A 26,039-nucleotide genomic window follows, 5' to 3' on the forward strand; every position below is an offset into this window, starting at 1 on the left:
TCGCTCTATGCTATGGAGAAGCCAAGGCTCCTCACAATACTCCCAAGCCTTCTCTAAGCCTAAGCCTAGCCAAAAGTTTGGCTCCCAAAATACTGTTTTATGAGTTATGAGGTTCCATTTATAACGAAGGGTGGGGTGACCCTTGACATTTCCCTTTGTGACTCTTTGACTCCTTTCATGACTTTTCAACTTCTTTACATGTATCTCACTACATAACATGATGACTTTTCACATTCCACTAATGACAGTTGGAATTTCATTTACAACATATTTCCAAATAATATTACATTTTCCACATGTACCCATATAAGACAAAATAGGCTAGAGACAACCTAACAAGACAACACTATTATTTTGAAGTGTGATAATGTCTTTCTGGAAGCGAAATCTTGCTTGCATGGCATCGGGTATATGGTCTTGGACCCTGTATACAACTTGTTCTGAAGCATGAGCAACATGGTGTTGACCTTGATAGGACCATCGATGTACTTCTGCATGTTGTGTGCGTTCAACTCCAAATTTTCCTTGGTGGCCTCTTGTCTTAGCTGCTCCACGTACTTATTGATCTCTAGCTTTCTCACCATGACATCCAAACTATTGTACAACTGCACATATGAGGCCTGTATGTTGCTGATAAATGGGGCGAGCTGCTCTAGTTTTGGATCAACATCCATACCTTTGCTTTTTCCAACTCTGCCTATGGCTTCATCTTCTTATTAATTCAAGCAGAGCCCCTTTGTACCACATTGTCCACTCTTGTACATGGGTGATGGCAACATGTATGTTCTTGAGAGTTTGAACAAACTATTTGCTTTGCTGCTATAAGCCATGCACACAGACCACTGCTTTATGCACGGTACCCTCAAGTGTTGATACTTCAACAAGTATCGATGTCCTCATTTCCCCCAGGGTGGAAACTGCATTCTGCGCTAATACTCGGAGTTGTTTTGCCTCTTGCCTGACATTTTGCAAGTTCTTTGCTAGTTGTTCATTATAGGCCGTCAGGTACTTAACATTTGAGCTTGTTGCTCTTGCATAGGCCAAGCTGGCTTCGACAAGGGCAGTTAGATGCTTCCTGGTGTCTAACACTATCACCCTTTTGTTAATGAATGCATGTGATGCGTGATCATACGGAAAGTGCTTCTTCCACACCCGTACAATCTTCTTCTGCAACTCGTCAAATGATAGGTTGCACACATCCATGATCGGATCATCATCAAGGAGAGCAACATCTCCTTGCTCGTTCGAGACTGGTTTTGACAATGTGGGTGGTGGAGACTGAGAGATGACCTCTAGTGCTCTCAACATAAGGTCAATGTCTTCATTCTGTGGCTCCTGTTCCAACTCCATGTCTGTCACTTCAATCAATTTTTCAATCTGTCGAGCAAGCACCAAATCCTGCATCTGTTCACTCCCTTTCTTAATCGTTGGTTGTTTTGGCTCATCAACATGTATTGGCATTGTTTACTCCGTCATCGCGCCTTGCCTTTGTTCTTCTCCCTATTTCTGCTTTTCTTCTCTTTCTCTCCTCCTCAACTCTTGTTCTTCCTTCAACTTCTTCTCCGTCTTTTGCAGCTTTAGTTCTGCTTCCTATAACCTTTGTTTTTCTCTCTTCCTTCGCTCTTCTCTCTTCATCCGTTGCTCCCTCTTTTCTTCCGCTGCAAAAGTTTCCTTCTCCGAGATAGGATCTTCTTTCATCTTCCACCTTTGCTCTCCCTCCAGGTTCTCAACAACCTTCCTCTTTCCCTTGTCCCTTGCCGTATCGTTGCCTTTTGCTATTGTTGTTGTCGCTGTTACTGTCTGCAGAGCAACCTTCCAAGCTATTGCTATATTGATCGGCTCATTGAATCTGGAGGCATTGTAGCAGTACCTCCAAGGGTCCTCCTCTGACCAATAAAATGTCCCGTGGATCAATGAAAGTACACTCGCACAATGGTCCTGGAAAACACTATGGGGATCATACAGATTAAAGTCCCTAGTGACGAAATCAAATTTCACTATGTCCTTAGCCTCGGAATCTCCATCTTTCAAGCTCTTAATCTCGTATAATCCGATCCGCAAAGGAAGAGCGGGCCATGGTGTTTTCTTCTTCCTATGCAGTCCCGTTGACAACCCTATAGCGAGGTGGTATGAAACTTCTTGCATGATAAGCTTGTCAGTGGCATACCTTGGTAGAACATGCATATGCTTCTTTCCGCCAAACACTCTGATGAAGGTGCCACCTGGTGAGGCATGCAAATATGCAATGTTTACTATCACCTCCATTGCGTCTCGAGACATGCATGGTGAATCCTGCTCAAAGATAAGCTTGTACAATGGGATGATAAAATGGTCAGTTAGCCTTTCCATCACTCCTCAATAGCTGCAGTCGTAAAGCAACTTGCAATAGATGTTGACGACAGTCTCGTTTGGTGTCCATGTCTAGCTCATGCTAGGGAATTGCTGTTGGGCACAAATTGCATCCAGTAAGTATCTAGACATGTAAGACCTTGCTTGCTCATTCTTAGGCAGATTCCGAGCCTTAGCCACATGCGTCTTCAACTGATCAGCCAACAAATTTGACCAGTTGAATGACCTCTCATCATTCACCAACTAGTCCAATAAGACCACCCACCCTTCAGGAAAGGTTTCTGTTTTCTCTTGACCATATATTCTGCAGACATTCAAGAACTAGTAAGCCTTCTTGAGGACTTCGTCTTGTAAACATGGGTAGGTGTCTGTCTAAACTTCAACAAATCTTTCACCCAATGCTTGAGAATATCTCTCGTGTTCACATAAATATGGGTGGCATAGAAGAGTGGGTCCATGCGCTTCACTAGCTCGAGTAAGTGATACATATGATAAAATTTCTCTGCCCCGATGGTCGCAAGCTCTCTCCCACTGACACTGCTCAATGTCATAGTCTGTTCATCTGTGTGTGAGACAATCTAGTTGATGATGTTTGCACATGGGAAGACGAGGTTTTTGCATGCAACCTTGTATAACCCTTACCTATAGATGCTAAGATAACCTTCCAGTCCTCTAAGTCTTCGTTGAAGTCCTATGCAAAAGTGTTTTTGATCTGCTACCATGTCAGTGTTGTACCTTTCTCAATGAACAATTGAGTATCTGCATACACTAACAAATCCAATGATATCTACTCAAGTGCTACCCCAGTACTGCTTTCAACGGTTTCTTTTGATAAAAATCTCTTGGATGCCATGTTAACTGTGACTGCTAAAGAGATGCTCAAAATTGTTGTACATGTGGGACGGAGAGGACATTGATAGCAAGTAAACGTCAGCTTAAAAACCAAAGCAATTTCAAGACAAGATCAAGCAGCAAGCCGAGCTCATGATGGGATGGATTGCGCAGTTTTGGCTGAAAGTGGTCACTGGATAACTGTGGGAATTGCACACTACGTAGTGCCAGCAGTGAGTCGGGAAGCTTGATGACTAGAATTGCGCAATGTGTAGTTCAGTCTAGGCCAAGGCTGGGAGAGGCTGCGCATGGCGCAATCTCAATGGCCAAGTTGGGAGGCTAACTCCTAGAATTTCATAGTGCGTAGTTGGAGCCAACCCCGGGCAAGATTTGCGCAATTCTAGAAGCTAAGGCAGAGGCCTTGAGTTCCCAGAATGCGCAGTGCAAGTAGTGAATTGTGAGATCCGGGAAAGGGGACCCAGATCTTACCAAGGGGAGTGTGAAAAAAAAACAGATTTGAAGGATGATGTGATGTTGGGTGCAAATATGACTAAGTGTTGATGCATGCATGTGAAATAAGTGTAGGAATTGATTAAATTGAAGGAAAATGAAGCATGTGAAGAGAGTTGTCGCAACGGTGACTGTCGGTGCAAAAAAAGGTAAACACATGCGACATTTGGTAAAGGAAATTTAAAACTTGAAACAACACTTTTACAAGCCAAAACAAGTTAAAACGTCCGCAGTGAAGATCCATCTAACTCCGGATCTATCATGTGCTGAGAGGGATCAAATCCTTCGAGGTGCAAACCTTCTTTATGGAGTGTAGAACTTGAGGAAAGGTTTGCACCTCAAAGGATTTGATCCTTCTCGATGCATGATAGATCTAGAGTTAGATGGATCTAGGTTGGTTCTAGCTGAGGGCAACAATTCCATATTTTTGTATTATCATTATTATGTATATGTTTGAGATAAACTTCATTCTTTGAAATTTACATTATGTTTTCTTTTCTTGAAATGATCATATAATTATGTTCTTTAATTTAGTCTATGTTTCTTGCCTTGAATGGTTTGTATGTCCGTGTTTGGATGTTTTGAGTGGTTTGTGTGTGTCTGTGTTTGGATGATTTGAGTGGTTTGTGTGTTTATGTGTTTGGATTTGGATGGTAATGTTTGTGAATGTTACAATTTTTGTGTTATATTTCTATATGTGTATGTAATTGTATATTAGTAATTAGTTGGTGATGAAGAAGGAACACAATATTGTTAATAGCTTGCAGGAGAATTGATGTTGCACATCTATTTCGTTTAATTTAGGTATCATAGTTTTTGACAACTAATTAATTCTTAATAGTGTCCCTCCAAGTATTATTAAATATATCTTGAAGAGTAGTTTTAATTTTAAATTTGCTGAGTTACCTCAATCTGTTGAGATGATAGATATTGTTAATAACTTTAATTATGAAAAATGATGAAATAAAATTTTTGAATGCAAAGTGACAATGCGATAGTGTTGAATGACAAACAAAGTGAATAATAAGAATGCAATGAATTAGAAATAGTCTTCATTATGATCAATATCAATTATTTTATTCTACTATTTTTATTGTCACCCTTATTAGTTTTGCCATATTTTCATATCGATTATATGAAAAGTGTAGTTGAAGTCGTAAACTATTCAAATATTTAACTTGAGCTATTGTAGTAAACATCTTACCTTTTTCTCTCTTGTTCTCCAATATTAATAGGTTGAATTACTAAAACACAAAAATTAATGCACATTGTCAATATTTTTTTTTTGTGCTTACACTACAATCAATCACAATGTTAATCCAATCACTTTAAAATTAATGTACCATCATACATTCAGTTACTTCAAATAAAAAATCGACATCTACACTAAAATCAATGCATATAATGCAAACAATAAAATATTATTAAAAAAAACATCTACATCGAAATCAATACATCTAATGCAAGCAATCAAATAGGATTAGAAATCAATGTCTACACAAAAATCAATGCATCTAGTGCAAGCAATCAAATATAATAAAAAATCAATCTCTACACTGAAATCAATACATCTAGTGCAAGCAATCAAATACAATTAGAAATCAACATATACACTGAAATTAATGCATCTAGTGCAAGCAATCAAATAGAATTAGAAAACATTTATACTAAAATCAATTCATCTAGTGGAAGCAATAAAATAGGATTAGAAATCACATTTACATTGAAATCAATACATCGAGTGCAAGTAATAAAATATCATTAGAAATAAACATCTACATTAAAATTAATGCATTTGGTGCAAGCAATCAAATAGGATTATAAATGACTATCTACAATGAAATCAATGCATCCAATGCAAGCAATCAAGTAGGATTATAAATAACCATCTACATTGAAATCAATGCGTCTAGTGCAAGCAATCAAATAGAATTAAAAAACATCTACACTGAAATCAATGCATCTAGTGCAAGCAATCAAATAGGATTAGAAATAAAAATCCACACTGAAACCAATGCATCTAGTGCAAGCAATTAAATATCATTAAAAATTAGCATCTACATTGAAATCAATGCATTTAATGCAAGCAATAAAATAGTATTAGAAATGACCATGCATGTTAAAATCAATGCATCTAGTGTAAGAAATCTTCCTCCTTTTCTCCCCACCCCCCATCTATATCTATATATCTTTCCATATCTCCTTCTTTGTCTCTCTATCTCACCCCCAAACATACATACACTCTTGACATCTCTCCCTTGTCATTCCCTCTCTCTCTCTATATGTATTTCTTCTTCCTTACCTCTCTCCCCTTCTAACTCCATATCTTCATCCCTCTCTCTCTCCTCCTCTCTCTCCTCCTTCCTCTCCATTCCTTTCTCTCCACCCATCATACTTTCTCTCTTTCTCTCTCTCTCTCTCTCTCTCTTTTCCTTCTAACCCTATCACTTTCTCTCTTCCTCTCTCCTCCTCTCTCTCCTCCTCTCTCCCCATCCATCTTTGTGTCTCCTTCTCTCTCTCTTAGCCTTCTCTCCCTCTCTCACTTATCTCCTCTCTCTTCATTCCTCCTCTCCCCTCTAATTTAGTTTATCTCCTTCAGTGCAAGCAATAAAATAGGATTATAAATCACCATATACATTGAAATCAATGCATCTAGTGCAAGAAACCTTCTTCCCTGTCTTCCCCCTCCATATATATCTATATATCCCCTCCATCTCTCTTTATTTGTCTCTTTATCTCAACTCACCCCCCAAACACACATGCTCTCTCTCTTTCCCTCTCCATATTTATCTATCTCTCCCTCTCTCTATCTCTCTCTTCTTCCCTCTCTTCACCTTCCATCTATATATCTATCTCTCTCTGTCTTCCTTGTCTTTATATATCACCCCCAAAACATACACACTCTTTCTCCATATCTATATATCTCTCCCTCCCTCTTCCTCTCCCTCACTCTCTCTCTTCCCCTTCTCTCCCTCTCTCCCCCCTTCTATCTCTCTTCCCTCTTGCTCTCCTCTCTCCCTCTCTCTCCATCTTCGTTATCACTCCCTCTCACACTCTCCACCTTTCTATATATGTGTATTTCTTCTTACCTTCCTCTCTCTCTCCCCCTACCTCTCTCCTCTCTCTCACGTCCTCACTCTCTTTCTTCCTCTCTCCCTCCATTTCTCTCCCACCTCCCTCTCTCACTCTCTCTCTTCCCCAGCTTGGTACTGTGTGATGGTGTCCCCAAACTGTTCGATGGTGTCTTTCTGGAAGCGAACACTTGCCTTCATGGCATCCGATATATGGTCTTGGAACCTGTATCCAACTCGTTCTGAAGCATGAGTAGAATCGTGTTGAACTTGACAGAACCACTGATGTACTTTTACATGTTGTGTGTGTTCAGCTCCAAGTCTTCCCTAGTGGCCTCTCGTCTTAGCTGCTCCATGTACTCATCGATCTCTAGCCGAACTTGGTTCTTGGGTTTTCCATCGGTGAGGGAACCAGATTGATGGGATCCTGTGCTTTCTCACCATGACATCCAAACTATTGTACAACTAAACATATGAGACCCGGATGCTATTGATGAATGGGGTGAGTTGCTCGTATATCTGGATCAACATCCAGACCTTTGCTTTTTCTAGTTCTGCCCATGGATTCATCTTCTTTACTAAGTCAAGCGGGGCTCCTTTGTACCACATTGTCCACTCTTGTAAATGGGCGATGACAACGTGTATGCTCTTGAGAATTTGAACAAACTCTTTGCTCTGCTACTGTAGGCCATGCACACAGAAAACTGCTTCATGCATGGTGACAAATCCATTATAGAGTTTCCACATGGTACCCTCAAGTGTTGATACTTCATCAAGTATCACTATCCTCATTTCCCCAAGTGTGGAAATTGCATTCTGCGCTGATACTTGGAGTTGTTCTGCCTTTTGCCTGGCAACCTGCACATTCTTTGCCAGTTGTTCATTATAGGTCATCATGTACTTAACATTTGATCTTGTTGCTCCTGCATAGGCTAAGCTGGCTTCGACAAGGGCAGTTTGATGCTTCCTAGTGTTTGACACTATCACCCTTTCCTTGATGAATGCAGGTGATGCATGATCATCTGGAAAGTGCTTCCTCCACGCATGTACACTCTTCTTCTGCAACTCATCAAATGATAGATTGTACACATCCATGACTAGATCACCATTAAGGAGAGCAACATCTCCTTTCTCGCTTAGGACTAGTTCTGACACTGGAGGTGGTGGAGACTGTGATCCAAAATGGATAAAAAAAACCCTCTAAGTCTTCAAAATCCTCTAAAAAATCAAAACAATCGCAAAAGAAGAAGTTTTAGAAATATCGGATTACACTATCGGGAGGCAAAAATATGAAGAAAATAGTGAAAAACAGGCTTATCGGTGGTCAAAGGAGCAACGAACAAGAGATGTCGGATTTGGCCGATCAACGGTCCATATCTGATCAGAAAATCGCAATCGGAGGTGGCAGGAGGAGGCTATCAGAGGTTACTACATGGGAAATGCGACAACGATTAGAGGGGTCAACAAGCACTGTCGATCAAGTGCGCAGATCAACGGCCCACCTTGCATCACAATATCGCTTCAGAAAACCACAATGGAGTGCTTGCCAAACGGTCCGGGGCTCATGCGACATGCGATTGCGATCAATTGCATCGCAACATCGCATCAGAGTATTACAATGGAGCGGAGCCGATATAAACATAACTCTCGATAACCGGACCCCATAACATTATAAACGACATTTGATATAATTTGAGATCCGGAAAACAAGGTTTTCCTTTGTATTTGCGTTTTTTGTTAAATAAACGAAATACAAAAGATAAAGCACCGATGCGATGGAACCAGACCCGAAAGGGTTTGTTAATGCAAATATATATTGTTTCAAGTCCGATCTGAGCGAGATTTCATATTTTAATTTATTTTAAATATAAAAGGGAAACCATGGAACAGGTATGTGCGATATGCGATTAGTGATTTTAGGCGGACCCGATAGGAGTATAGAGTGGATTTAAGGAATTTTGAAGTCCAATGAACAATGTTTTGGCAATTTTTTTTCATGTTTGAATGTATTTCTCTGTGTAAACAAAAAATGGCTATTTCGAGGATTTCAAAGACCAGATGGACTCTTTCGTTGCAGAATAGGTGGCCACCTCCCCTGAAGACGTTATGTCACGATTGCTAATGCTCAGAAGGGGGATTCGAGCAGACAGAGGCCGAGAAGCCAGACAGCCCGAGAATAGGAAACGAATAGACAACACAGATTGGCTTAAAAGTGTAGAAATTTGCCAAACCCTCTAAGTCTTCAAAATCCTCTAAAAAATCAAAACAATCGAAAAAGAAGAAGTTTTAGAAATATCGGATTACACTATCGGGAGGCAAAAATATGAAGAAAATAGTGAAAAACAGGCTTATCGGCGGTCAAAGGAGCAACGAACAAGAGTTTTCGGATTTGGCCGATCAACGTTGTTATAGACATTTTTGTGCCTTACAGCTATAAGCATGAAATGTCCATAATCTAAGGGATCCAAAGTCCCTAAACATGTTGTTCCTACCCCTAGAGGAACAAGGCTAACAAACCACAGCAATTCACAGAAGTTCTCCACCAGAAACTGCTCAAAAACAAGTCAATTCAGGATCAATTCAGTGGCTCCACTAGCTGTCTGCGCTGAAATGCAAAGTCAACACTGGCTACCTGCACTGCAACGCAGGCAGAAGCACTACCAGGGTGCGCTGAGCGAGAGTTGACAAATGGCAAGTTCATTCCAAGAGGTGTCAAGACCCAGGAAGCTTCCAGAATCTTCCTTAATGACACTTGCCTCAGTGAATTCGACTAGTGATGAGTAAGAGGTTCCCAATCTCCAAGTGGAAGCAAGAACCTCCAAGTGGAATCAAGAACTGAAAAAGGGAGAGGACACTAGTCAGATCTCAAGCTGGCTCATCCTCTCTCCAAACATCTATATATGGATCTCTTCTCCATGAGATCTAGAGGCTAGAATTTTGTTATTGCAAAGAATTGCTGTTGGTTTGAGATTGGAATCATTGGGTGCTTAATGCTTTGAAGGAAGGGGAAGATAGGAATTTCATTTGCTGGGAAGGAGATGCTGGATTGGAGCCCTCTGGGTTGTATCTCTTCCTGAACCTTGTTATTCATCAATAAATCTATCTTGGTTTCTCCTATATACTGGTGTATCTTTGATGTATGATTGCATTAGTATGTTTAGTTTATTTCTAATCCTGAACTAGTTATGAATATGAATCTATGTCTTTGTGTAGTGTTCTCTTCTTGTGATCTTGCAGAAACCTCTTGAAGCTGGGCGAGCGAGAAGGCAAGTAGCTGGGAACTCCCAAAGAGAAGAGAAACCGGATCGAGGGACAAACGGAAGACACCGGTTAGTCCATCCGTCTCTCTTCATTCTTAATTCATAAAGGAAGAATACTAGAATAGCTGTTTCTGTTTGTTGCTAAGGCACTGTCACATCTTAGGTGGATAGGATCGTCCTGCATAGGCATTTTTCCCCACAACAAATTGGCGACTCCATTGGGGAGATCTGTTTAGTCATTTTATTTGTGTATCTATCATTGTTTGTTTCATAGACTCAACAACAACAATTGAACTGCATCTGCTATTCTCAGATGCAAAGTAGACAGCTGCTGCTTTGATCCAATCACTGGATTTGTCTATGATCTGAACAATGGACTCACAGATGATTTGATGATCCTTTGTGATAGATCTTAGACCTTCCTCAAAGCATCCCTTTGATTGTACCTTGCTTGTTGCTTTGATTTGGCCTGAAACTGTAGATTAAATAGCAAACTGTGACCCAGAACCCAGTGAGAAACTCTCGTTTCTCCTTCAGCGCAGACCCTGTGAAGAGGTTCTGCATTTCAACGCAAGTCCCGTGAAGGCTACCTGCGCTGAATGTCAAAACCTCTGTGTTGAGGGTGCGCTGATCCAGTTAGGCCTTGTGCAGCTGGGGTTCTCTGCTCTGTTTTGCCTTGTTTTGATCTCTGATTTTTGCAGCCTGTAACCAGCATAGGTACCTGTCTGATAACTCCTTTTCTCTGCTTAAATTCCGCCTCCTTTTGTACAAAAATACTGTGAGTGTTTTTATGTGTTTGTGGCGTCATTTACAGTTTTCCTTTGCAAGAGTGAAATAGTCATCCTGTAGCCCTTGATTCAGATTCGTTGATTGTGATCTTAGGAGAGAGTTCATTGGCTGTTTACAGTTGATTATACCTTCATTTTTGCTTTTGGTTTGAGTTTGTCTCTTTTAAGTGTCGAAACAAGTATTCATTTCGAAAATCGTTAAGTGTTGTAATCTCTTCTACCCTCTCTGATTTCGAAAAAGTAAACTTGTTTGTATTGGTCATTTAAAAGCAAATTCAAAGTTGTACAAAAAGCTTTCTTTGTAGGCATCAATACTAAGAAAGCGGAAAACAAACACTTGCATTGTGCATTTGCATCTTGATAGTTTGCATGTTTGGTTTAGGAAAAGTGCATTAGAGTGTGCTGATTGCTCTTTGAGAAAAGATGGTGTCTTTCTTTTCCCTTTGTAGCTAGGATTTTCATAAGTTGAAAAGATATAAAGCTTGCTTATCATCTTTAGACTGCATTTAGGAATTGTATCATACATCTCAGTCTGGCACGCTCTACGACAAAATACCTGACGCCCCTAGACAGGAATTTTCAATTCCTCCTCCTCCTAAATCAAACAATGACTCTCATGCCGACGATGGCGTGATTGGCACGACAAACGCGAAATCGACAAAGGCCAACTCCAAGAAGACCCGTAAGATTTCATATCAAAATGCAAAAGAAGAAATTCTTGCTTCGGAAGTAAATGTCGTATCAGCAGATAAAGGCAAAGAAACCAATCAACCAGGAAGCAAGAAGAAGCAAAACAAAGGGAAGAAGAAGAAACAGGATGAGTCATCTCCCGGAAAAACTTCTTCAAACCCTCCTGGGAAAGGGAAACCAAAAAGTCCATGTTTTATATGTGACGAGGATCATTGGACAGCCGATTGTCCATATAAAGCTGAGCTTAAAAGATTCTTCAAAATTTCGCAAACCTCAGCTGTGTTAACTGATCCGTTTCCAAATCCAGGTCAAAATCTGGTTGATAGTGGAAATGCTTCCCCGTCGCAAGTGCTAATGTTGTCGATCTCCAAGCAACAAAATTATGCTTTGATTTCGACAAGGAACAAAGATTACGGGAATCCGCAGCTGTCGAACGGCAAGGAAAAAGATCAACCAAGCAGTTCGACAACAACTTCGACAGAAGTTGTACTGCCCATCATCCCTGAATTAACAATAAAACCGCCAAAGGGAGTAGTACACAAGTTGACATTTAATCCTCGCGCCAGAGCAGCGCAGCATTATAACATAGTGGAAGATTTGGCCCAATCGCCATCCACTATGTCGACTCTTGAAGTACTACAAAATTGCCCATCCCAAAGGCAAGCTTTGTTATCAACCATTGGTGGGGTTGATCTTAAGGATTCCAATCTTGTATCCTTCGACCACAAAGGATACGATCCTCAGTTACCAGCTCAACTAGCTTTCCTTATCCAAGTGAAAGCCCTCAACAAAACTGTTCACCGAACAATTATTGATGAGGAGGCATCTACATTTATTATGTCGATGAGTTGCTGGAAAACTTTAGGATCTCCAACCTTGTCGCGATCTTCGACAACATTAAAGGCATTCGATGGAAGGACATATGTAGGAATTTACAGGGTAAGTTCCTCAGAAAGAACACCAAAAGGACACCGCTCACAACCAGATCACAGATCAATACACCAGTATTTTTGACGTGGTTAAAACCCTCAAAGAGGGAAACAGTCCACGGCCTGCGCCAACGTGGCTACTACAGGCAATTTATTAATCAAAGAATGAAAATTTACATAAGCTTCTCTCATGCACGGATTACCCGAACAATGACACTCCATGCGCTTTAAATAGAACTCATGGACCAATCGGGTGTCAAGCCATGGATCAAGTGTCGGTAATACCGAGGAGAGAGTGAACCGTCGGATCACTACATATCGTGACCGTCGGATTGTAAGTTACAAAATGTACAACGGTAAAGAAACACACTTTACCTAACTCTATACTAGACCAAGTTGAACTTAACTATTTCCTATGTGTCGGAATATCCTAACATCCCCCCTTAAGAACAACTTGGGATAGGATTGAAGGATTTACAAATGTGACACAATAGGAGAAGGAAGGAGGCACTAGAGCCTATCCCCCCTTAGTGACAACTTCCTGAAATCCAAGCATATATCGAAGTTTAGTGAACTTCGCCTCTGTGAGAGCCTTTGTGAAGATGTCTGCAACCTGATCATCTGTTGAACAATATTGCACTTCAAGAACATGGTCATGAATGAGATTTCTGATGAAGTGCATGTGTAGTTCAATGTGTTTGCTGCGCTGATGCTGGACTGGATCTTTGCATAGCTGAATGGCACTTTGATTATCACACCAAAGTGTGGTTGGATGCTGCTGCTCAAAGCCAAACTTTGATAGGATCTGACGAAGCCACAAGGCTTCCTTACTAGCTTCCACGGCACCACGATACTCTGCTTCTGCTGACGAAAAGAGAAATGGCAGCCTGTTTCTTACAAGCCCATGTAATAGGTCCTGAACCAAGAGTGAAGACATAACCAGCAGTAGACTTCCGATCATCAGGGTCACCAGCCCAATCAGAATCAGTGAATCCAACTAATAGAGGAGCTGCTTTGGCACTGTAATGAATCCCAAACTGTACTGTACCTCGAACATAACGAAGTATTATTTTAGCTGCTTTCCAATGACTTTCACGGGGGTTTTGCATAAAACGAGCAACAAGGCCAACAACAAAGGAAAGGTCAGGACGAGTATGGGTTAAATACAAGAGTTTTCCTACAAGTTGACGGTATAAGGTAGCATCAACTTCAAGAGAAGTACAAGAGACTGAAATTTTGACTCCAGACTGAAAGGGAGAAGGGGCTGGCTTACAGTCTTCCATGTGAAAATGACGAAGAATATCACAAGCATACTTGGACTGGGAAAGGGAAACACCCTCCTTGGATTGCAAGACTTGAAGACCGAGAAAATAGTGTAAGTGTCCTAAGTCTGTCATTTCAAATTTCTTTTTAAGGCTGGACTTCACATGGTTTATAAGGTTGGGATCACTACCAGTAAGAATAAGATCATCAACATAAAGAACAAGGATGATAAGGGAGTTGCCCACTTTCTTGGTGTAGACAGTATTGTCAGAATAACACCTAGAAAAGCCAGATTCTAAAAGAAAGCTATCCATTTTGGCATACCAAGCCCGAGGAGCTTGCTTGAGACCATAAAGAGATTTCTTAAGTCGACATACAAGGCTGGAGTCTGTTTGGATGAAGCCAATGGGTTGTTCCATATAGATTTCTTCATGCAAGTCCCCATGCAAGAAGGCAGATTTAACATCCATCTGATGGACTTCCCATTTTAAAGAGGTAGCAAGGGAAAGAACAAGGCGGATAGAGTTCATTTTGGCAACAGGGGAGAAGGTTTCAGTGTATTCAATGCCTTCAACCTGTGAAAAGCCCTTAGCAACAAGACGAGCTTTATGTTTATCAATTTTCCCATCTGGTCCATACTTGGTTCTGTAAACCCATTTACATCTAACAAGTTTGCGTCCCTTTGGCAGAGGAACAAGATCCCATGTATCATTTGCCAACAATGAATGATATTCTTCATTCATAGCTGCTTCCCAATGTGGATGGCCTGAAGCTTCTGCAAAAGTGTCAGGATCATGATTTACTGGAGCTTGAGCTAGTAAAGAAGAGGCTCTTTCAAACTGAGAACGTGTACGTCGCTGATCTGTAGGATCACCGGCAAGATCACCTGCTGCATCCCGAGTAGCACGGACCCATCTTGGAAGTTGAGGATCCTGAGAAGGTGGGGGAGGATTGTCATCCTCACTTTCATCATCTGAAGAAGAAATGTTTTCAAAAGTAGAAGAGATAGGAAGAGGTGGCACATCCGCCGGACTAGGCTCGCAGGCCGATTTATTTTCATCAAATTTTACATCTCTTCTAATGATAACATTTTTGGACTTAAATGGAATAAGTCTATAACCTTTTACATCTTCAGAATATCCAACAAAAGTACATTTCTCACTCTTAGGTTCTAAAGCTTTATGCTTTTCATCTGGAATATGGGCCCATGCTTCACTTCCAAAAACACGAAAGTGACTTACATCTGGTTTAATGGAACTCCAAGCTTCTTCTGGAGTGATATTCTTTAGAACCTTAGTAGGAGTGCGATTGATTATATAATTTGCACAATTAATTGCTTCGGCCCAAAAACTAAGACTGAGTCCTTTAGATTTCAGCATACAATTAGCCATTTCCTTTAAGGTGCGATTTTTCCTTTCAGCTACACCATTTTGTTGTGGAGTGTATGGAACAGTATGTTGTATTTGAATTCCATTTTCGGTGCAAAAGTTGATGAATGTGTTTTTAACATATTCTCCACCATTATCAGTTCTTAGCTTAAGAATTTGATGTCCAGATTGTTTTTCAACAAAGGCTTTGAAGGCTAAAAATGTGTTAAAAACTTCGCTCTTGAGTTTTAAGAAGTATACCCAAGTGCGTCTGGAGAAATCATCAATGAAAGTTAAGAAATACTTGCAGCCAGAGAATGAAGCAACAGGAAGTGGACCACATAAATCACTATGCACAAGCTGTAAAGGGGCTGAGGCGTGCCAAGAGGCACGTTTGTCAAAACTGTCCCGATGATGTTTTCCGAGTACACATATGGAACAAACACCATCTCTGCAAGATACCATAGGAAGACCTGTCACCATATTTTCTTTACATAGATGCTGAAGGGAGCGATAGTTTAAGTGACCAAATCGCTCATGCCAAAGTTTGCTCACTTCATCATTATGAGCAACAAATACTGAGGGAAGATTTGATGACCCAAAGTTGTGAAACTTATACAACCTTGTGAAATCATCAGCAATACCAGTAGCTAGAATCTGTTTAGGATCTCTCAGATCCTTGATTACAACATCATGAGGTGAAAATTCAACAATTTTACCTTCACCTGAATGAGTTATCTGATATACAGATAGAAGGTTGCAGGATAAGGTTGGAACACATAATACATCATTAAACTGACCATTGTCTAGATGAACAGTTCCAGTCCCTACAACATTAAGAGATCTATCATCACCAACATATATATTTTTGGTGTTACAATCATTTAAAGAAGAAAACATGGCTTGGTTTTTGGCCATGTGATAAGAGGCTCCAGAATCAATGAGCCACTCATGAGAATGAGAAGAAGAAGATACATTTAATGCATAACCAGACTGAGATGATTGACAGCGACATGCAGAAAGTGCCATTCCTGAAGATGAAGTTGAAGTTGAAGTTGAAGAATGCTCCACATGGATGTTATGTTTCTTCATTGCAGCTTCCAAGGCTTCCATCTTCTTAAAGCATTTAGATTCTAAGTGGCCATCTCGATTACAAAAGTTACAATGTCTATCAGTCTTCTTCCATTTGTTTTTATTGGTCTTATCATTTTGCTGAAATGATCTTTCATTTTGAGGCTGAGTTTGCTTAGGACCCTTGTTTGGTTTAGGACCATTCTATTTAGGATATGACTTCTTATGATTCTTTGAATTTGGTTGCTGCTGGGCGGCTAACGCTTTCTTGGAAGAGTTTCCAAGATTAAGAAGACCAAGGTGTAAGAGTTTTTCTTGTTCTCTTATTAAAGAATCACAAAAAGAGTCAAAGGAAGGGGCCTTGTAGTCTTTTCCTTGACAAATGAAAGCTTCCTTTGTAGAATGGAAGGTGGAAACAAATACAGAGTAGGTTGGTCCCAACTTAGTAAGGATGGAATAAATAAGGTTACTATCTTCTTTCTTAACCTTAACACCTTCCAAGAGATATCTAAGGGTCTTGAATTTGGACAAGAAATCTTCAATGCAAGAAAAATTATTAGGATCCAATGTAAGCAACTCATTTTCAAGTTGATGGGCTCTAATTTCATTTTTAATCCCAAAAACTTTAGTGATTTGTTCCAATGCTTCATGAGGAGTTTCAAGTTCTGCAATATGGAATCTAAGATCAGGAGAAATAGACATCCCTATCAAACCACGTGCTTGATCTTGTCTATTTTCCCATTTTGCAGCCTTGTCTTCATCTTTTGGTTTCTTCTCTTGGCCTGTGGCTATTCTGTAGAGACCTTTACTTCTAAGTAAATCTTCCATGTAGGATATCCATTGGAAGTAGTTAGTGCTGTCAAGAATGGCTTGGCATGGACTTTTCATTTTAAAAAAACTGAAGCTGAAGATGCTGAAAGTAAGTGTTCTAATGGATAGATCTCGAAAAAATAGGTTGTTTTAAAAAAAACGGCGCTGAAAAAGGCTTCCGAATGAAGAAGTTATGGCTTTTTGAAAAAAAATTTGTTGAAGTTACCGGCAAAGTGCGCGAATGTGCGGGAATGAAATAATCCGCCCCCACAAAATGGAGACTTGAACCCAAGACCTCTACTCTCTTAAAATAGCTTTGAACCAATTGAGTTATACAAAAAATTTGAGAGAGAGAGAGAGAGAGAGGGGGGGGGGGCCTTGGTTTGCGTGCTTGCCTTGAGAAAGCTTGTTTTCCCTACAAAACACAAAACACAAAAACCAACACGGACATGCAAAGAAAACAAACCTTATGGCTCGAAGTTAGCTTTAGCCAAAAAACTAGATATTTTCAAAAATGAACCTTGCGGCTCAAAGTTATCTTTAGTCGAAAAACTAAATATTTTTCTCAATGTTTCTGATTTTCCGAGATCACACTAAGGTGCAGGGAAAAGAGCATACACATGAGAAAAATCCTTCCTTTTTGTTTCTGATTTGCCCAGATTGCACAGAGTCACAGGGCAAAGAGAATACGCAGAAATGAAAGGTATAGATCCGGTTAAAAAAAAAGCTAAATAAACCGAAACCGAAATAAGCAGAGAGAAAATAACAGTAAACTGCAAATAAAGACTGTATACCTCCAGATCTTAAAAATGACGTAGCTAGGGCTACCGGAAACCTTTTCACGTGAAACGAAAGGGGTTACTCACTGGAACAGATGCTCCGAACACAACAGAGCAGTCCTCTCGGCCCGAAAGCAGTCAAAAACAGCAGATCTAGGAAACGACAGTCGGATGCAGTTCTACCGGCTTCAGATTTGGATCACCAACGGACGCGGCCCTCAAATAGCTCCGATACCATGTAGGAATTTACAGGGTAAGTTCCTCAAAAAGAACACCAAAAGGACACTGCTCACAACCAGATCACAGATCAATACACCAGTATTTTTGACGTGGTTAAAACCCTCAAAGAGGGAAACAGTCCACGGCCTGCGCCAACGTGGCTACTACATGCAATTTATTAATCAAAGAATGAAAATTTACATAAGCTTCTCTCATGCACGGATTACCCGAACAATGACCCTCCATGCGCTTTAAATAGAACTCATGGACCAATCGGGTGTCAAGCCACGGATCAAGTGTCGGTAATACCGATGAGAGAGTGAACCGTCGGATCACTACATATTGTGACCGTCAGATTGTAAGTTACAAAATGTACAACGGTAAAGAAACACACTTTACCTAACTCTATACCTAACTCTATACTAGACCAAGTTGAACTTAACTATTTCCTATGTGTCGGAATATCCTAACAACATATACCCCGTATGGTATCCTAAACAACTTGAAAGTTGAACTAGGGGGCAAAACAGTAGGAATTGATGTTGTAGTAATTGATGGAAACCTCGATTACAACATCCTACTGGGAAGGCCCTGGATATATGCCATGGCCGCAGTTGTGTCGACCTACTTCAGGAAGATTGCATTTCCATTTCAAGGAGGAATTACAGTCATCGACCAACAAACTTTCCTCCCCGACAGTTCACAAGTTACGGGAAGCATTCCAATGATCCATGGAAGCAATCATTCGCTTCAAAATATTGGAGTAGGTCTCCTAAAAGACCCTGCCTTAATGGGTACTTTTTCCCTACCGCCTGCAAGTAATCTGGCGGAAGTGGCCACAGTGGAAACATACAATATGAAATCTTCTATATCTAATGGATTCGGAAGATTCCTAAACATTTTGTCAGCGTGGATCATCGCCCTAATAGAAATACTGTAAATACAGTGGGCTCCGAGGACGGTTCTAATCTCGTGTCAACCTCGTTAAAAAATGAAACAAGGAGTCATGAGGATAGTTCTTTTACTGTGTCAACCTCATTAAAAAATGAAACAATCTCCTCTCCAAATCTCAAAGGTAAACCTTCATTCCAACCACCGAGTTGAATGCAATGAAGCTTGGGGGGCATGAACCTCGATTTGTGTTATTATGCTGCATGCAAAATTATCGAGCAGTTTTAGCACACAGTTCATGCTCGTTAAAAAATAAACGCAAAATTCGAGCAGTTTTAGCACACAGTTCATGCTCGTTAAAAAATAAACGCAAGATCCGAGCAGTTTTAGCACATAGTTCATGCTCGTTAAAAAATAAACATAAGATTGAGCAAGTGTTTTCCTGCGTTTAAGCTCGTTAAAAAATGAACTATTCCGGTAAATAACCACTGTGAATGTAACATTATCAGCCATTAAAACCTTGGTCGTGTTTGCACCGTCACCTCCACTTTTCATTTGGCCGATCGTTCACCTCCATATGTTTGTTTACCCATTTTGAGGAACAGCTGCGAAGAGTGATTTCACTAGCCATCCTTGTGACACTGCCGTGATTGGAAAATTCCAACCTGTACATGGAATCAGCTGCTAACCTGTTTCATCACTCGTTCCTCAAAAGACGAGTCTTCTTTAATCTCTTTTCATCTGACTCGTAAAATATGAAAAGATTGCCGAGTCCTTGGCCTTCCAGCTCGTTAAAGGGATAGGAAGTGCTATCCCTCCTCTAGATTTTAATCTTTTTGGACCTGAGGGATTATTGCACAAAAAGATCGAGCGCTTGTTTTATTCGGCTCGTTAAAACTATCGAAAACTCATCCCTTCTGTATTGTTTTATACTTTTTCGGACCTAAGGGATTAGATGACGAAAAAGGGCTTTTGGAGTTAACTTTATGTACCTTTTCAGACTCTCTAAAAATGAAAAGGACCGAGTTATCTTTGTTTTTAGACTCGTTAAAATCATAAAATAGCGACAAACTTGTCTTTAGACGAGAACGAGTTTCACTATCGCTAGGCTCATTAAAACATAGCGATGGGCTTGCCCGAAGGGCAAGTTATAGAACAAGCATATGTTATCCTTCTCAAGCTTGACAAAAATAAAGAGGTACTGGTCAGCAATGACTGGGGAAAATTGGGAGAAACTCAAGAAAACTTTGACGGTAGCAAGTCGCTCTTGAACATGACACTTTTCCTCCGTACCACAATTGGGTTGGGTTGTTTCATTCACCGGTCACATCACCATGGTCTCGCCATACCATCCATATTTGGGGTAATGCTACCGATCCATCGCATCAGTGTCGCCATATGTTCAAGAGAAGTCATTCAGAAAAGTCAACCGTGTCCCATCCACTACCGTACATTATCCTTCATCCTTTCATGACCGCCACCCTGAATCATATGTCACAGATCGTTTTCACCTCCACCAAAATCATTAGCTCCGTTCCGTGTCATTGATGTGGGATTCATTAAGGCCCTCCTTTGACGGATTGCTTCTTGTCGACATCAGCTCATTATCCAAGAAGTTGATCTAGGAACAACCCCTTCAGTACTTTGAAGCTTGCATTCCTCAATGGCAAGTTTCTCACTTCCGGCGACAGGTATACATCAATGACCTTCGACCGAAAGATTTTGCGTGGTGTTCGACGCCAAGTCCTTTATTCACACCACGTGAATTGTACTGCAGTACCTTGAGGGTCATTATCATTATTGGTGATTCCTCTCGCGCTTGTTAACAGTTTACCTCATTGACCGGTAATCAAGCGATGTCTTTCCATGTTCGACTTCAGAACATTTCTCACATGGATCGACTTGTACTTAGAGTGAAGATCGAACGAATTTGAAGACCCCGGATCTAGTTTCATCCATCCGGGCTGCGATATATATTCAGGAACGATAAAGACATTGACATGTACATCATTGCAGCAGATAATCATCCTACCCAAAGGATGATAATTTCATCAAAATTATCAGTCTACCATCAGACGATTGTCTGTTCTATGTACAGAAAAATGAATTTATAAAGCTGAGCATGGGAATGCCCGCCTCAGCTAGATCATGAAAGCAGTATGAAAAATAATGTATTGTATTGTATTGTATTACAGGTCTCCTCCCAGCAATGAATGAACTTCGGATCCTCCTGATAAAGCATTTCACCCGATAAACGGCCTCATACTTTAGGGGGCAACTGTTATAGACATTTTTGTGCCTTGCAGCTATAAGCATGAAATGTCCATAATCTAAGGGATCCAAAGTCCCTAAACATGTTGTTCCTACCCCTAGAGGAACAAGGCTAACAAACCACAGCAATTCACAGAAGTTCTCCACCAGAAACTGCTCAAAAACAAGTCAATTCAGGATCAATTCAGTGGCTCCACTAGCTGTCTGCGCTGAAATGCAAAGTCAACACTGGCTACCTGCACTGCAACGCAGGTAGAAGCACTACCAGGGTGCGCTGAGCGAGAGTTGACAAATGGCAAGTTCATTCCAAGAGGTGTCAAGACCCAGGAAGCTTCCAAAATCTTCCTCAATGACACTTGCCTCAGTGAATTCGACTAGTGATGAGTAAGAGGTTCCCAATCTCCAAGTGGAAGCAAGAACCTCCAAGTGGAATCAAGAACTGACAGAGGGAGAGGACACTAGTCAGATCTCAAGCTGACTCATCCTCTCTCCAAACATTTATATATGGATCTCTCCTCCATGAGATCTAGAGGCTGGAATTTTGTTATTGCAAAGAATTGCTGTTGGTTTGAGATTGGAATCATTGGGTGCTTAATGCTTTGAAGGAAGGGGAAGATAGGAATTTCATTTGCTGGGAAGGAGATGTTGGATTGGAGCCCTCTGGGTTGTATCTCTTCCTGAACCTTGTTATTCATCAATAAAGCTATCTTGGTTTCTCCTATATACTAGTGTATCTTTGATGTATGATTGCATTAGTATGTTTAGTTTATTTCTAATCCTGAACTAGTTATGAATATGAATCTATGTCTTTGTGTAGTGTTCTCTTCTTGTGATCTTGCAGAAACCTCTTGAAGCTGGGCGAGCGAGAAGGCAAGTAGCTGGGAACTCCCAAAGAGAAGAGAAACCGGATCGAGGGACAAACGAAAGACACCGGTTAGTCCATCCGTCTCTCTTCATTCTTAATTCATAAAGGAAGAATACTAGAATAGCTGTTTCTGTTTGTTGCTAAGGCACTGTCACACCTTAGGTGGATAGGATCGTCCTGCATAGGCATTTTTCCCCACAACAAACGTTCCATATCTGATCGAAAAATCGCAATCGGCGGTGGCAGGAGGAGGCTATCAGAGGTTACTACATGGGAAATGTGACAACGATTAGTGGGGTCAACAAGCACTGTCGATCAAGTGTGCAGATCGACGGCCCACCTTGCATCACAATATCGCTTCGGAAAACCACAATGGAGTGCTTGCCAAACGGTCCGGGGCTCATGCGACATGCGATTGCGATCAATTGCATTGCAACATCGCATCGGAGTATTACAATGGAGCGGAGCCGATATAAACATAACTCACGATAACCAGAACCCATAACATTATAAACGACATTTGATATAATTTGAGATCCGGAAAATAGGGTTTTCCTTTGTATTTGCATTTTTCGTTAAATAAACGAAATACAAAAGATAAAGCACCGATGCGATGGAACCAGACCCGAAAGGGTTTGTTAATGCAAATATATATTGTTTCAAGTCTGATATGAGCGAGATTTCATATTTTAATTTATTTTAAATATAAAAGGGAAACCATGGAATGGGTATGTACGATATGCGATTAGTGATTTTAGGCGGACCCGATAGGAGTATAAAGTGGATTTAAGGAATTTTGAAGTCCAATGAACAATGTTTTGGCAGATTTTTTTCATGTTTGAATGTATTTCTCTGCGTAAACAGAGAATGGCTATTTCGGGGATTTCAAAGACCAGATGGACTCTTTCGTTGCAGAATAGGTGGCCACCTCCCCTGAAGACGTTATGCCACGATTGCTAATGCTCAGAAGGGGGATTCGAGCGGACAGAGGCCGGGAAGCCAGAAAGCCCGAGAAGAGGAAACAAATAGACAACATAGATTGGCTTAAAAGTGTAGAAATTTTCCACCTATAGATCACCTCATAATTCAATAGACTAAAGCAAAATACTTGATCTACTTCTACAACCAATTTATTAGAAGCTTAAATGAACATGAGCAACATTAATAAGAACACATATAACTGATAAGAAGGAATCAATCACACATAACATAGAAGATATAACCCAGGGAAAGCCTCAACCTAAAACCCCAACTCTGTATTATCATACAAGTGGAAATATAGCCAATATTACAAAAAGAATCAGCTCAAAAGCTATCCTTCTCTCTTTGCAATACCTTTACTGCTCATAGACATTCAAAAACCTCTATCTAACCTTTGGTCTACCCTCCAAGCCTCCTATTTCTTTGCACAATTCTGATTGGGGTCCAGTGCAACCACTTGTGTGAATTGGCCTCTTCACACACTCACTAACCTCTGATCCAACTACGTAGTCCTGAAGGAGATAAATCTTCATCATGGATGAGATTCCTTTATAGGAAAAATATTCATCCAACTCATAGTACATTGTCCCTTCTCTAATCTCAACTGGGTCTCTGTACGAACTGACATGCATGAGTTATTCATGAGAGAATCTTCAGTTATTTGAAGTGCAGCAGTTATATGCAAGCATGCATTAACTAACTGAACTTACCTAATTTAAACAAACTGTTTAAATCAATTATAACTGGACTTGACTCAGTTAACTGAGCCAACTAATTACTACTCAAATTAGAACTCATCCTTATCTCTTTAACCAATGGATAAATTCCTCAATTAATGGAGAAACTATTGCATGTCCTCACATAGACTTCATGTTTGATTTTTCACAACTAATTAACTCGTGGTGAATTAACTTATTTATTTTCAAACAGCTATTAAGTTCAAATTCGAATTTTACTTCCTATGTTTAGTCCAGGGACTGACTAAAATAGGAATCCATCCTAAACTGCTAAAAATATAATTCTATTTTTAGCACTTCCATTTTTCATTCCCTGTTGCTCAATCCAGCATTGGTACCCAAACTGCTATTTATAGTAGTGATATTTTTAGCACTTCTATTTTTAGCATTTCTTGTTGCTATTTTCAACACTCGCTCTCAACAAGAAAGGCATTCAACTTGAACCCGGTCCTGTACCTTTGGAATGTTTTGCATGGAACACTTCTCCCAAGTGTGGTTGCTCCAACAACTCTAGAAACAAAAAAACCTCCCCACTGACCTCTCTGTTGGGCTAGAAACATACTCTGATGGTGAAGCTCTACCTGCTGGTGACAAGTGCCCCTCTCTGACCTCTGAGCTGCTGCAACACTCCATGCATCTAGCACCGTTGCACACCTCTCTGTGCTATCCTGCACTGGTGCAACACTCCTGTGCCTCTCGCATTGTTGCAACCTGCTAGCTCTACATAGTCCTGGGACTCTTGCACTGTAACTCTCTTTGCCACTCCATCCACATCTGTCTCTACCCAATTAGCTAGTCCTGCTACTCCTCGTCGGGGCTTCTGTAGCAAAGTCGAATCAAAGAGGTTGGGTACCTCAAGGATCCTGCCCCTATTCCAGCCTTCTTGGGACGATCACTCCACATCGCCCCACCTCCTACCTAGAGGCATGAATGCATGTGATCCCTCTGCCCACCTGGCTCAAAATGTCCCCCTTCTAGAGGTCTCTGCATGAGTAGATGTCTCTACTCAATCTCCTCTCAGCTTCCACAGTTGTGGCTGCTCCACAACCTCCTGACGCTGCTTCACCAATCGTGGCTCCACAATTGTTTGAGACTTTTTTGGCGCTGCATGTTGAGAGGTAATTTACTCTCCCTCTCAACCACCAAGTATCTAACTTTTGCTTTGCTCCTCAAGGCTTTGCATGCATCTTGTACCTCAAGTGCATACAGGTTATTGGCTAGCACACCAATCTGTTTCATATTTCTTGCCGTCACGAAATTTTCTGGAAAAAGAGTGGATTTTAAATTAGCAATATCTCCCTCATCCGAACTCCTATTCAGTTGATTTTTTTTTTGAATTTGGGTATTTTTCTGCAAGGAATCCAAATATTCTATTTTTTTCTGAAAATTTTGTACATAAATTTTCAGATCTGCTCTGTAAACTCTCGACCCAAAACTCAAAACTTTGAAATCTCCTCTCAGTATACTGTTCTCTGCTTTGATCACCTTTGCTCCAATACCATGTAGAAATTTCCCACCTGTGGATCACCTGATAATCCAATAAACTAAAGAAAAATACTTGATCTACTTCTACAACCAATTTAGCGGAAGCTTAATCGAACATGAGCAACATCAATAAGAACACATATAACTGATAAGAAGGAATCAATCACACATAACACAGAAGATATAACCTGGAGAAAGCCCCAGCCTAAAACCCCAAATCTGTATTATCATAAAAGTGGAAATATAGCCAGTATTACAAAAAGAATCAGCTCAAAATCTATCTTGCTCTCTTTGCAATACCTCTGCTGCTCATAGACATTCAAAGGCCTCTATCTAACCTCTGGTCTTCCCTCCAAGCCTCCTATTTCTTTGCGCAGTTCTGATTGGGTTCCAGTGCAGCCACTTGTGTGAATTGGCCTCTTCACACACTCACTAACCTTTGATCCAACTGCGCAATCTTGAAGGAGATAAATCCTCATCATGGATGAGCTTCCTTTATAGGAAAAATATTCATCCAACTGATAGTACAGTGTCCCTTCTTTGATCTCAACTGGGTCTCTGTCTAAATTGACATGCATGAGTTATTCATGAGAGAATCTTCGGTTATCTGATGTCCAGCAGTTATATGCAAGCATGCATTAGCTAACTGAACTTACTTAATTTAAAAAAATGTTTAAATCAATTATAACCAGACTTGACTTAGTTAACTGAGCCAACTAATTACTACTCAAATTAAAACTCATCCTTATCTCTTTAACTAATGGATAAATTCCTCAATTAATGGAGAAATTGTTGCATTTCCTCACATAGACTTCATGTTTGATTTTTCATAACTAATTAACTCATGGTGAATTAATTAATTTATTTTCAAA

This window comes from Pinus tabuliformis, chromosome 5_1 (assembly GCF_031772625.1).
Source record: "Pinus tabuliformis cultivar Carrire ecotype Pingquan chromosome 5_1, CPIR1, whole genome shotgun sequence".
NCBI lineage: Eukaryota > Viridiplantae > Streptophyta > Pinopsida > Pinales > Pinaceae > Pinus > Pinus tabuliformis.